Source organism: Tachypleus tridentatus, chromosome 13 (assembly GCF_004210375.1).
Source record: "Tachypleus tridentatus isolate NWPU-2018 chromosome 13, ASM421037v1, whole genome shotgun sequence".
In the NCBI taxonomy this organism is placed as follows: Eukaryota; Metazoa; Arthropoda; class Merostomata; order Xiphosura; family Limulidae; genus Tachypleus; species Tachypleus tridentatus.
The window spans coordinates 274,474,080-274,488,320 of record NC_134837.1 but is presented as its reverse complement, the minus strand read 5'-3'; positions in this window follow the sequence as shown (position 1 = coordinate 274,488,320).

Here is a 14,241-nt window from a genome sequence, read left to right as displayed (position 1 = left end):
AAACGACATGATATTTATACTACATATTTTATATACATAATAAGTAAAACGACATGATATTTATACTACATATTTTATATACATAATAAGTAAAACGACATGATATTTATACTACATATTTTATATACATAATAAGTAAAACGACATGATATTTATACTAAATATTTTATATACATAATAAGTAAAACGACATGATATTTATACTCACATATTTTATATACATAATAAGTAAAACGACATGATATTTATACTACATATTTTATATACATAATAAGTAAAACGACATGATATTTATACTACATATTTTATATACATAATAAGTAAAACGACATGATATTTATACTACATATTTTATATACATAATAAGTAAAACGACATGATATTTATACTACATATTTTATATACATAATAAGTAAAACGACATGATATTTATACTACATATTTTATATACATAATAAGTAAAACGACATGATATTTATACTACATATTTTATATACATAATAAGTAAAACGACATGATATTTATACTACATATTTTATATACATAATAAGTAAAACGACATGATATTTATACTACATATTTTATATACATAATAAGTAAAACGACATGATATTTATACTACATATTTTATATACATAATAAGTAAAACGACATGATATTTATACTACATATTTTATATACATAATAAGTAAAACGACATGATATTTATACTACATATTTTATATACATAATAAGTAAAACGACATGATATTTATACTAAATATTTTATATACATAATAAGTAAAACGACATGATATTTATACTACATATTTTATATACATAATAAGTAAAACGACATGATATTTATACTACATATTTTATATACATAATAAGTAAAACGACATGATATTTATACTACATATTTTATATACATAATAAGTAAAACGACATGATATTTATACTACATATTTTATATACATAATAAGTAAAACGACATGATATTTATACTACATATTTTATATACATAATAAGTAAAACGACATGATATTTATACTACATATTTTATATACATAATAAGTAAAACGACATGATATTTATACTACATATTTTATATACATAATAAGTAAAACGACATGATATTTATACTACATATTTTATATACATAATAAGTAAAACGACATGATATTTATACTACATATTTTATATACATAATAAGTAAAACGACATGATATTTATACTACATATTTTATATACATAATAAGTAAAACGACATGATATTTATACTACATATTTTATATACATAATAAGTAAAACGACATGATATTTATACTACATATTTTATATACATAATAAGTAAAACGACATGATATTTATACTACATATTTTATATACATAATAAGTAAAACGACATGATATTTATACTACATATTTTATATACATAATAAGTAAAACGACATGATATTTATACTACATATTTTATATACATAATAAGTAAAACGACATGATATTTATACTACATATTTTATATACATAATAAGTAAAACGACATGATATTTATACTACATACATATTTTATATACATAATAAGTAAAACGACATGATATTTATACTACATATTTTTATATACATAATAAGTAAAACGACATGATATTTATACTACATATTTTATATACATAATAAGTAAAACGACATGATATTTATACTACATATTTTATATACATAATAAGTAAAACGACATGATATTTATACTACATATTTTATATACATAATAAGTAAAACGACATGATATTTATACTACATATTTTATATACATAATAAGTAAGTACACATGATATTTATACTACATATTTTATATACATAATAAGTAAAACGACATGATATTTATACTACATATTTTATATACATAATAAGTAAAACGACATGATATTTATACTACATATTTTATATACATAATAAGTAAAACGACATGATATTTATACTACATATTTTATATACATAATAAGTAAAACGACATGATATTTATACTACATATTTTATATACATAATAAGTAAAACGACATGATATTTATACTACATATTTTATATACATAATAAGTAAAACGACACGATATTTATACTACATATTTTATATACATAATAAGTAAAACGACATGATATTTATACCACACATATTTTATATACATAATAAGTAAAACGACACATGATATTTATACCACACATTTTATATACATAATAAGTAAAACGACATGATATTTATACTACATATTTTATATACATAATAAGTAAAACGACATGATATTTATACTACATATTTTATATACATAATAAGTAAAACGACATGATATTTATACTACATATTTTATATACATAATAAGTAAAACGACATGATATTTATACTACATATTTTATATACATAATAAGTAAAACGACATGATATTTATACTACATATTTTATATACATAATAAGTAAAACGACATGATATTTATACTAAATATTTTATATACATAATAAGTAAAACGACATGATATTTATACTACATATTTTATATACATAATAAGTAAAACGACATGATATTTATACTACATATTTTATATACATAATAAGTAAAACGACATGATATTTATACTACATATTTTATATACATAATAAGTAAAACGACATGATATTTATACTACATATTTTATATACATAATAAGTAAAACGACATGATATTTATACTACATATATTTATATACATAATAATAAGTAAAACGACATGATATTTATACTACATATTTTATATACATAATAAGTAAAACGACATGATATTTATACTACATATTTTATATACATAATAAGTAAAACGACATGATATTTATACTACATATTTTATATACATAATAAGTAAAACGACATGATATTTATACTACATATTTTATATACATAATAAGTAAAACGACATGATATTTATACTACATATTTTATATACATAATAAGTAAAACGACATGATATTTATACTACATATTTTATATACATAATAAGTAAAACGACATGATATTTATACTACATATTTTATATACATAATAAGTAAAACGACATGATATTTATACTAAATATTTTATATACATAATAAGTAAAACGACATGATATTTATACTACATATTTTATATACATAATAAGTAAAACGACATGATATTTATACTACATATTTTATATACATAATAAGTAAAACGACATGATATTTATACTACATATTTTATATACATAATAAGTAAAACGACATGATATTTATACTACATATTTTATATACATAATAAGTAAAACGACATGATATTTATACTACATATTTTATATACATAATAAGTAAAACGACATGATATTTATACTACATATTTTATATACATAATAAGTAAAACGACATGATATTTATACTACATATTTTATATACATAATAAGTAAAACGACATGATATTTATACTACATATTTTATATACATAATAAGTAAAACGACATGATATTTATACTACATATTTTATATACATAATAAGTAAAACGACATGATATTTATACTACATATATTTTATATACATAATAAGTAAAACGACATGATATTTATACTACATATTTTATATACATAATAAGTAAAACGACATGATATTTATACTACATATTTTATATACATAATAAGTAAAACGACACGATATTTATACTACATATTTTATATATATAATAAGTAAAACGACATGATATTTATACTACATATTTTATATACATAATAAGTAAAACGACATGATATTTATACTACATATTTTATATACATAATAAGTAAAACGACACGATATTTATACCAGATATTTTATATACATAATAAGTAAAACGACATGATATTTATACTAAATATTTTATATACATAATAAGTAAAACGACATGATATTTATACTAAATATTTTATATACATAATAAGTAAAACGACATGATATTTATACTACATATTTTATATACATAATAAGTAAAACGACATGATATTTATACTACATATTTTATATACATAATAAGTAAAACGACATGATATTTATACTAAATATTTTATATACATAATAAGTAAAACGACATGATATTTATACTACATATTTTATATACATAATAAGTAAAACGACATGATATTTATACTACATATTTTATATACATAATAAGTAAAACGACATGATATTTATACTACATATTTTATATACATAATAAGTAAAACGACATGATATTTATACTACATATTTTATATACATAATAAGTAAAACGACATGATATTTATACTACATATTTTATATACATAATAAGTAAAACGACATGATATTTATACTAAATATTTTATATACATAATAAGTAAAAAACGACATGATATTTATACTAAATATTTTATATACATAATAAGTAAAACGACATGATATTTATACTACATATTTTATATACATAATAAGTAAAACGACATGATATTTATACTACATATTTTATATACATAATAAGTAAAACGACATGATATTTATACTACATATTTTATATACATAATAAGTAAAACGACATGATATTTATACTACATATTTTATATACATAATAAGTAAAACGACATGATATTTATACTACATATTTTATATACATAATAAGTAAAACGACATGATATTTATACTACATATTTTATATACATAATAAGTAAAACGACATGATATTTATACTACATATTTTATATACATAATAAGTAAAACGACATGATATTTATACTACATATTTTATATACATAATAAGTAAATACACATGATATTTATACTACATATTTTATATACATAATAAGTAAAACGACATGATATTTATACTACATATTTTATATACATAATAAGTAAAACGACATGATATTTATACTACATATTTTATATACATAATAAGTAAAACGACATGATATTTATACTAAATATTTTATATATATAATAAGTAAAACGACACGATATTTATACTAAATATTTTATATACATAATAAGTAAAACGACACGATATTTATAGTACATATTTTATATACATAATAAGTAAAACGACATGATATTTATACTACATATTTTATATACATAATAAGTAAAACGACATGATATTTATACTACATATTTTATATACATAATAAGTAAAACGACATGATATTTATACTACATATTTTATATACATAATAAGTAAAACGACATGATATTTATACTACATATTTTATATACATAATAAGTAAAACGACATGATATTTATACTACATATTTTATATACATAATAAGTAAAACGACATGATATTTATACTACATATTTTATATACATAATAAGTAAAACGACATGATATTTATACTACATATTTTATATACATAATAAGTAAAACGACATGATATTTATACTACATATTTTATATATATAATAAGTAAAACGACATGATATTTATACTACATATTTTATATACATAATAAGTAAAACGACATGATATTTATACTACATATTTTATATACATAATAAGTAAAACGACATATTTATAATACATATTTTATATACATAAGTAAAACGACACGATATTTATGCAACACATTTTATATACATAATAAGTAAAACGACATGATATTTATACCACATATAAATTATGTTTCCACTGTTCTAAGGCTTGAATATAGTTGATCCACAAGATGACAGACCACAGACAGTTTCAGATGTTCATGAGTAGAGAAAGAAGTGGAAGGGATTTTCAACTGGATGTCATACAGACAAACAAGAAAGAAAGAGAGATGTCAATATGGTTAAGTATTATCTTTTTACAAGAAGCTATAGTTAACTCAGTCATCCATGGACAAATTATCCAGTTTATCTTTTAAAAGAATCCTGAGAATCTCACAAGTTGTTACACAAAACTTCAGAACTAGTTTCTACATTCTGTGTTCTACAATTTGAAAACTCAATAAAACAAAAGGAGAATTTAAATGAATACTGTGAAATCTGTCATCTGTCAGGGTGAATATCAGGTCAAACTACATTTCTATTATTTTCATCTTGCTAAGAAATACACAGATATATAAGTTTTCTTTGTTTTGTATTACCCAGGATTCCTTTTACCCTCCATTACCACAGATAAGATATATATATGTATACATATATAACAGAGAATTTTAATTAGAAAAATTTAAATGTTTATCATTAACTGTTATATTTTATATAAATCACCTTACTAGTAATAAGGACAGTCTTTGAAATCACTTGATCATAACTCATATGAACTACTTAAAAGAATTCTATAGCCTATTCAATTCATTTTGTTATTAAAGTTACTAGCAGTGTAGTTACAAGTAAATTAAACAATGAAAGTAATATATTACAAAGTGTTGAATAGTTTAACTGATTAAAAGTTTCCAACTAAGTTAAACAACCAAAGTGTAATAATACAAAGTGTTGAGTAGTTTAACTGATTATAAGTTTCCAACTAAGTTAAACATCCAAAGTATAATAATACAAGGTGTTGAATAGTTTAACTGATTATAAGTTTCCAACTAAGTTAAACATCAAAAGTATAATAATACAAGGTGTTGAATAGTTTAACTGATTATAAGTTTCCAACTAAGTTAAACATCCAAAGTATAATAATACAAGGTGTTGAATAGTTTAACTGATTATAAGTTTCCAACTAAGTTAAACATCCAAAGTATAATAATACAAGGTGTTGAATAGTTTAACTGATTGTAAGTTTACAACTAAGTTAAACATACAAAGTATAATAATACAAAGAGTTGAGTAGTTTAACTAATTATAAGTTTCCAACTAAGTTAAACATCCAAAGTATAATAATACAAAGTATTGAATAGTTTAACTGATTACCGTATTTTCCGCCTAATAAGCCGAATTTCTGGCCCTAAATTTTGGACCTGATTTTTGGGGGTCGGCTTATTAGCCGATCACTCCTTTCCGAAATTTCTTCTTCTTAGGAAATGTTTTTCTTTTGAAAATTACCACAGGCGGTAATTTTGTCCCATCAGCAAAGCACGTTAAGTGAAACGTTGTTTCTGGAATTTCATTGGTTACCTAATTACAGTGAGTGGAGCCAATAACGAATGACATACTGATTCCATCTCTGTCTCAATAGGACACGTTCTGCTTTACTACAGAACGCCAATGATCACACACAACATGCATGCTGACGCTGAAACGAGACTAAGAAATCATTTTGAAGAAACTTGTAACTTCTTAAAAATGGTTTCGGCTTATTGGGCGGTAATAAGCAAAAACCCTCATTTTCAGAGCTGAAAATTGGCCTCGGCTTATTCGGCGATTCGGCTTATTAACCGGAAAATACGGTATAAGTTTCCAACTAAGTTAAACATTCAAAGTATAATAATACAAAGTGTTGAGTAGTTTAACTGATTGTAAGTTTACAACTAAGTTAAACATCCAAAGTGTAATAATACAAAGTGTTGAGTAGTTTAACTGATTATAAGTTTCCAACTAAGTTAAACATTCAAAGTGTAATAATACAAAGTGTTGAGTAGTTTAACTGATTATAAGTTTACAACTAAGTTAAACATACAAAGTGTAATAATACAAAGTGTTGAGTAGTTTAACTGATTATAAGTTTCCAACTAAGTTAAACATCCAAAGTATAATAATACAAAGTGTTGAGTAGTTTAACTGATTGTAAGTTTCCAACGATGTTAAACATCCAAAGTGTTGACTATGTTACAGTGCAATAATTTTAATACACAAATCAGTGTGTATTGTGTAACCACAGCTGATATAAAATTGTATATAAATGACCTTTAGTAGGTGCAACTGTTTTTCTTCTGTTCCAGAGGACCAGTATTTTGTATATAATATAATCACATTAAATTCTAATACATTACACATGTATATATATTATTACTATTTACAAATAAGTCTTTAAATTTTAGATATTTTCTTAAAACACAGAACAGTTACAACGATTTATGATAATATTACGTTATAGTTTTATTGTAATTACTTGTACTATTTACTTTGTTAACTTTTACTGTACACTAAACCTATGTAATTAGTGTCAGCTGTAAATAGGTAACAAGTGTGTTAAATTGATAAATATAAAATTTATTGCTGAATGAATTTAATAAAGTTATTTTTTAATATATTTTTATGGTGTATTTAGTGTATTTTACACTATGTGTTTGATTAACAGGCACATAAAACTGTCTTACTTTCATATCTATATAGTAACAATGGAATAAAACCTAATCATTAAAAACCCTGATTACAGTTTTCACAAAAATGTTACTCATTATTTATATCACATCACAATTAACAGTTAGTATAAATATCTACTGACAATACTGTTCACAAAAAGTTATTATTTGACAACCCTATAGATACAACTATAGTATAGAGATGTTGGGACGTTTCAATTCTAGTTTGAATAATTGTTAATGTTACATAATAAATTACTTTTCATTTTCTAATGTAAATAAGGCCTATACACACATGTGGGTTCATTGATTAATTATACAGCTTACCTAAATATGAAATTTAGAATGAATAATTTCAAATATGAAAGAAACTAAAGAATGATACAACTGTAATTATACAAATATAAAACTGTTTATAAGAACATATTTACAACTCAGAACTCAACACTGTCAGAAGTCAACATATACTACAAAGTTGTGTATAGAATTCATAATTAATTATTACACATCTCAACTGGCATGAAGTTATGACAATGTTAATCCAATGTGGTCTTGTTTTTCTTACCATCCTGGAGAGCTTTATAGCATTTAAGCAATAAAATGGATGTAATAAACTCTTTACAATACTAGATCTTTCTTGTACAAATTTATACACTTACTTGTAGAGTACCAAGAAAGGTATCATCAAACTCCCTGTACACTTCCCAGATGATATCACCTTGTGTAACATAGCGGCCTACAGCACTGACTGCCCATAGAAAACAGGCCTAACATTTTCTATGCCATCTTTCACTTCCACGCCTTCAATAGAGCACATTCCAACCAGTGATGTACAGCTGATGACTAAATAATAAAAATTAACGTATACAGTTACAAATACAACAACTTATTTTGAAGACTCCCTCATTAATATTCAAACTACTTAAAATGTATCCTCCATTACGGTTAATATAATTATTATACCTGCGTCTAACTCTTGAACGAAATAAGACATGACGTCATACACTTGTATGATGCCACATAGCTCATTGGTGCCAAGCTTATCTTATTAAACTACAACAAATCTAACATAACCTAACAATTACCAATTGTTACGAATATAATTCTACTTCATATAAACATACATTAAAATTGAAACAATTGATACTGCATCTAAATGCATCACAAAGTTTCAAATTTGGACCAGTTTCAGCTATGACGTCATGCTTCATTTTAGATTTAGCCGCTTATCCAGATCTTGCTTTTAAAAGACAGTTGGCATCACTACCCAGGGTTGACCGATGGGTAGTTACAATGTTATCTTGCATCTCCAGTGACGCAAACGATCTTGAGAAGGTGCTATATCTACAAGCAACCAGTGACACCACTGTTGATGTTAATTGAGATTGTATTAACACTTTCACCGCAAGAACTTCCCCTGAGCTAAATAAAATCGTCTGGCGTTAGGGAGAATAAAATACTAAAAGGCCCAATACGCCTGTTATGTTAAAGATATATTTTAATTTTTGTACAGCATAACCTGATTCAGTATCATAGTTTTAGGGAAAAATAACAACATTCCAACTTTTCCTCGCGGTGAATCCCAAGGGCATGGGGGAGCATCACAATCTCACAATGTGTTTTTATCACTGTTAGCTGTTTATCCCTTTCAATTTTAAATGTTTGTTTCTTAGTAGCATGTATTTGTGTACTTTGATCGAATCATAAAACATTTGTAATTCTGTCTATTTTAATATTTTATATAACACATACATACAGTATATATGTAAAAGGTTAAAGTTGTATGTATAGAACAAATCTACAGACGACAAATAAACGTTGTCACATCAAAAAAACTTGTTACTGTGAGATCTACACCAACAAATCATCATTCCTGTGATCACGACAAACAAACCTTTATTTATATTCTATATACCACTTGTCAAGGCCAGGCATGGCCTAGCGCGTTAAGGCGTGCACTTCGTAATCTGAGGGTCGCGGGTTCGCGCCCGAATCTGCGCCAAACATGCTCAACTTCCCAGCTGTGTGGGCGTTATAATATGACAGTCAATTCCACTACTCGTTGGTAAAATAGTAGACCAAGAGTTGGCGGTGGGCTGCCTTCCCTCTTAGTCTTACACTGCTAAATTAGGGACGGCTAGCACAGATAGCCCTCGAGGAGCTTTGTGCGAAATTCCAAAAACAAACAAACAACTTGTTAACTAGATTTAAAAAATAAATTTTCATTTTCATAACTCAACTAAGAATATCTTCTGACTTTTTCAGCTGTTTTCTCCCACTTATCAGTTTTATTTTTCTGTTATTTTCCTTTTCGTTTGCTTACGTCATTTCATTACAACAATTTAGTCAAGAGTATTGTTACACTTCTAACCAATGCGAAGAAAGACAACAATAAAATGGAACCACAATATTACTGAATATTTGTACATAGTAACTATAGCGACAAGACATTAAATTAAGCGGCCGAACTTTGAGAAGAAAGAACGAAATGTTACATCAGAAAATTACTCACCTTACATTTCGCGGGTATTTCGACCAATACAATTTGTAGGTATAAAGTTTTGTATAAATATTTTAATTGTATATTCACATAAAGTCATTTTATAAAAATGAATTAAGTTCTTGAAATGAGAAACAAAAGTCAGACAACTAGTAAGAAATATTTACTTTACTCTGCAACCTGTGACAGGCTAGGCAGTTAGTGTTAACTAACACTGTTCTGTTTTAAAAAGCGTCGTACTAAAAAATAAGAAAAGGGACTATTTGTTAAGAGAAAAATATTCTTTTTTTTACGGTAATTAATGGAGAGGAAAACTGTTCTGATTGTGATAACACAAATACTATTTTTGATCCATAAAGTATAGTACCGTTTATTTAAAAATGAACAGATTTTTTAACTACATTCATTAAAAGCATATTTATAAATTACATCAATAAAGATATAATCAAACATTCAGATTTAGTACCAGTGAAAGTCGAGTTCTTGTTACGAGTACAATACTTTAAAATTCTGTTCTTTGATAAACAAAGGTTTGTCGTACGTATCGTAGCTATTTGTATAATTGTCTGAATTTAGAATACCAAAGTGGGAATTTTTTATAGATTATTGTTTGTGGTGCCAATAAATAGGTAGTGACACAATGTATTTATTATATCGGACACACATATACAGATATGCACTCCATGTCCAACAAATAATAATAAGATCAGAAAATATCACCAAATTAATTCTTTATATTGGATTTACCAAAAATATATATCTTCAATATTACACTGCTGGCCAAAATCTTAAGGCCAATGAACATAAAAACAAAATATGCATTTTATGTCGTAAGACTCCACCACTTATTTGAGTAGAGATTCGAAAAATGAAAATAAGAAAAGGGAAAATAAAATTTAAACACTTTTTTAGCATTTAATGGAGAAAATTTGAACACTATGAAATTAGCCTAAGTACTATCTGGTCAAAAGTTTAAGACCATGCCAAAAAGAAGACCTAACCAAGGTAGGAAATGACAAACAAGAGGTAAAAGTAGTGAGTTGCATGGTCGTCATTGCAAATAACTTCAAACATTTGCTTTTAATACCTAGTGGTTGAATTAATTAAATAAAGAAGTAGTCATCAAAAGTTATTTTAGTGAAAAAAAACACGACTATTTAACTCAAAAACAAGGGAAAAATGCTCTCTGCATTACCATGAGTGGAAGCGTCATAAATCACGAGAAGGTCTTCTTCCCAATTTTAGCTAGTCTATTTCAAATAGAAAGGCCGAATTTACGACCTGAACTGCCCTCTAGGCAGACTGTAATTTTGATTTAGGGCACTTAACTGTGCAACTAGGTATCGGGAATGCATTGTTTCTCCTTTCAAGACAAAGCTGGACAGGTCATAGCTGAAAGGAGATTGATCGATGTTCACAGATATCCTATACACACGCTTCCAAAACTATACCTTTAATATATTTCTGCTACTTCATCATTGTTAGTTTCTTTTCTTACTCAAGACTGTCACATGCAAAGTAAAAGTTGTTTGCAGGTATGAGGTTTTATTACAGAAATGAAGACAATAGGTACTACACAATGCTCATCTTCCTTTGCTGAATTTAACTGTCAGCCCTGATACTTATAACGTACACTGAGAGTTTCCAAGATGCCAGAGACACACACAAGACCTTTAGGGTAAGTACATTTACGTCAATTTTTTGAACCTTATTTTAATACCTACTGGTTCAATTAATTAAATAATCAAGTAGTCACGAAAAGTTATATAATGATTGAAGAAAAAATATGACTGTTTAACTCTATGAAAAAGGGAAAACTGCTGTCTGCATTACCATGTGTGAAAGCGTCATAAACCACGAGAAGGTCTTCTTCCCAATTTTAACTAACCTATATCAAATAGAAAGGCCGAACTTACACCCTGAACTGCCCTCGTGGCAAAATGTAATTTTGACTTGGGGCACTTAACTGTGCGATTTGGCTTCGTGAATGCATTCTTTCTGCTTTCTAGAGAAGGGTGGACATTTCATAGATGAAAGTATCTTGATCGATATTCACAGATGTCCTACACACACGCTTCCAAAACTATAGCTTTAATATATTTCTGCTCCTTCATCATTGTTAGTTTCTTTTGTATTGCAAGAGTGTTACATTCAAAGTAAAAGTTGCTTTGCATGTATAAGTTTTCATCACAGAAATAAAGACAACAGGTACTACACAATTATCATCTTCCCTTGTTGAATTTGACTGTTAGCACTTGTACTTATAACGTACACTGCGAGTTTTCAAGATGGCAGAGACATACACAAGACATATCGATACAGTCTTCTCGACGTCTTTATGGTAAGTACTTCTATGTCAATCTTTTATGAACATTCTTCTAATGCTTAGTGGTTCAATTAATTAAATAATGAAGTAGTCACGAAAAGTTATTTAATGATTGAGAAAATAAAATATGGCTATTTAACTTTATGAACAAGGGAAAACTCCTTTGTGCAGTGACATGTATGGAAGCGTGATAAATCACGAGAAAGTCTTCTTCCCAATTTTGGCTAACCTATATCAAATAGAAAGGCCGAACTTACACCCTGAACTGCCTTCGAGGCAAAATTTAATTTTGACTTCGAGAACTTAACATTGCGATAAGGCATCATGTATACATTGTTTCTGCTTTCTATAGAAGGGTGGACAGGTCATAGCTGAATGTTTCTAAATCGATGCTCACAGATGTCCTAGACACACGCTTCAAAAACTATAGCTTTAATATATTTCTGCTCCTTCATCATTGTTAGTTTCTTTTGTTACTCAAGACTGTTACATGCAAAGTAAAAGATGCTTTGCAGGTAAAAAATTTTTATCACAAAAATGAAGACAACAGGTACAACACAATGCTCATCTTCCCTTGTTGAATTTAACTGTCAGCACTAATACTTATAACGTATACTGAGAGTTTCCAAGATGCCAGAGACACACACAAGACATATCGATAAAGTCTTCTCGACGTCTTTATGGTAAGTACTTTTACGTCAATCTTTTATGAACCTTCTTTTAATATTTAGTGGTTCAATTAATTAAGTAAGGAAGTAGTCACGAAAAGTTATTTAATGATTGAGAAAATAAAATATGACTATTTAACTCTTTTAACAATGGAAAACTGCTTCTTGGAGTAACATATATGGAAGCGTCATAAACCACGATAAGGTCGTCTTCCCAATTATAGCTAACCTATATCAAATAGAAAGGCCGAACTTACAACCTGAACTGCCGTCGTGGCAAAATGTAATTTTGGGTTGGGGCACTTAACTGTGCGATTAGGCTTCAGAAATGCATAGTTTCTGGTTTCTAGAGAAGGGTGGACATTTCATGGTTGAAATTTGCTAAATCGATGCTCACATCTCTACTAATCGTACATTTGATGTAGCTAACCGCCTCCCGCTGGTACAGCGGTATGTCTCCGGATTTACAACGCTAAAATCAGGGGTTCGATTCCCCTTGGTGGGCTCAGCAGATAGCCCAATATGGCTTTGCTAAGCAGTCAGGCGCCTGCATCTCGAATACCGCTTATCTCAATGGTTAGCA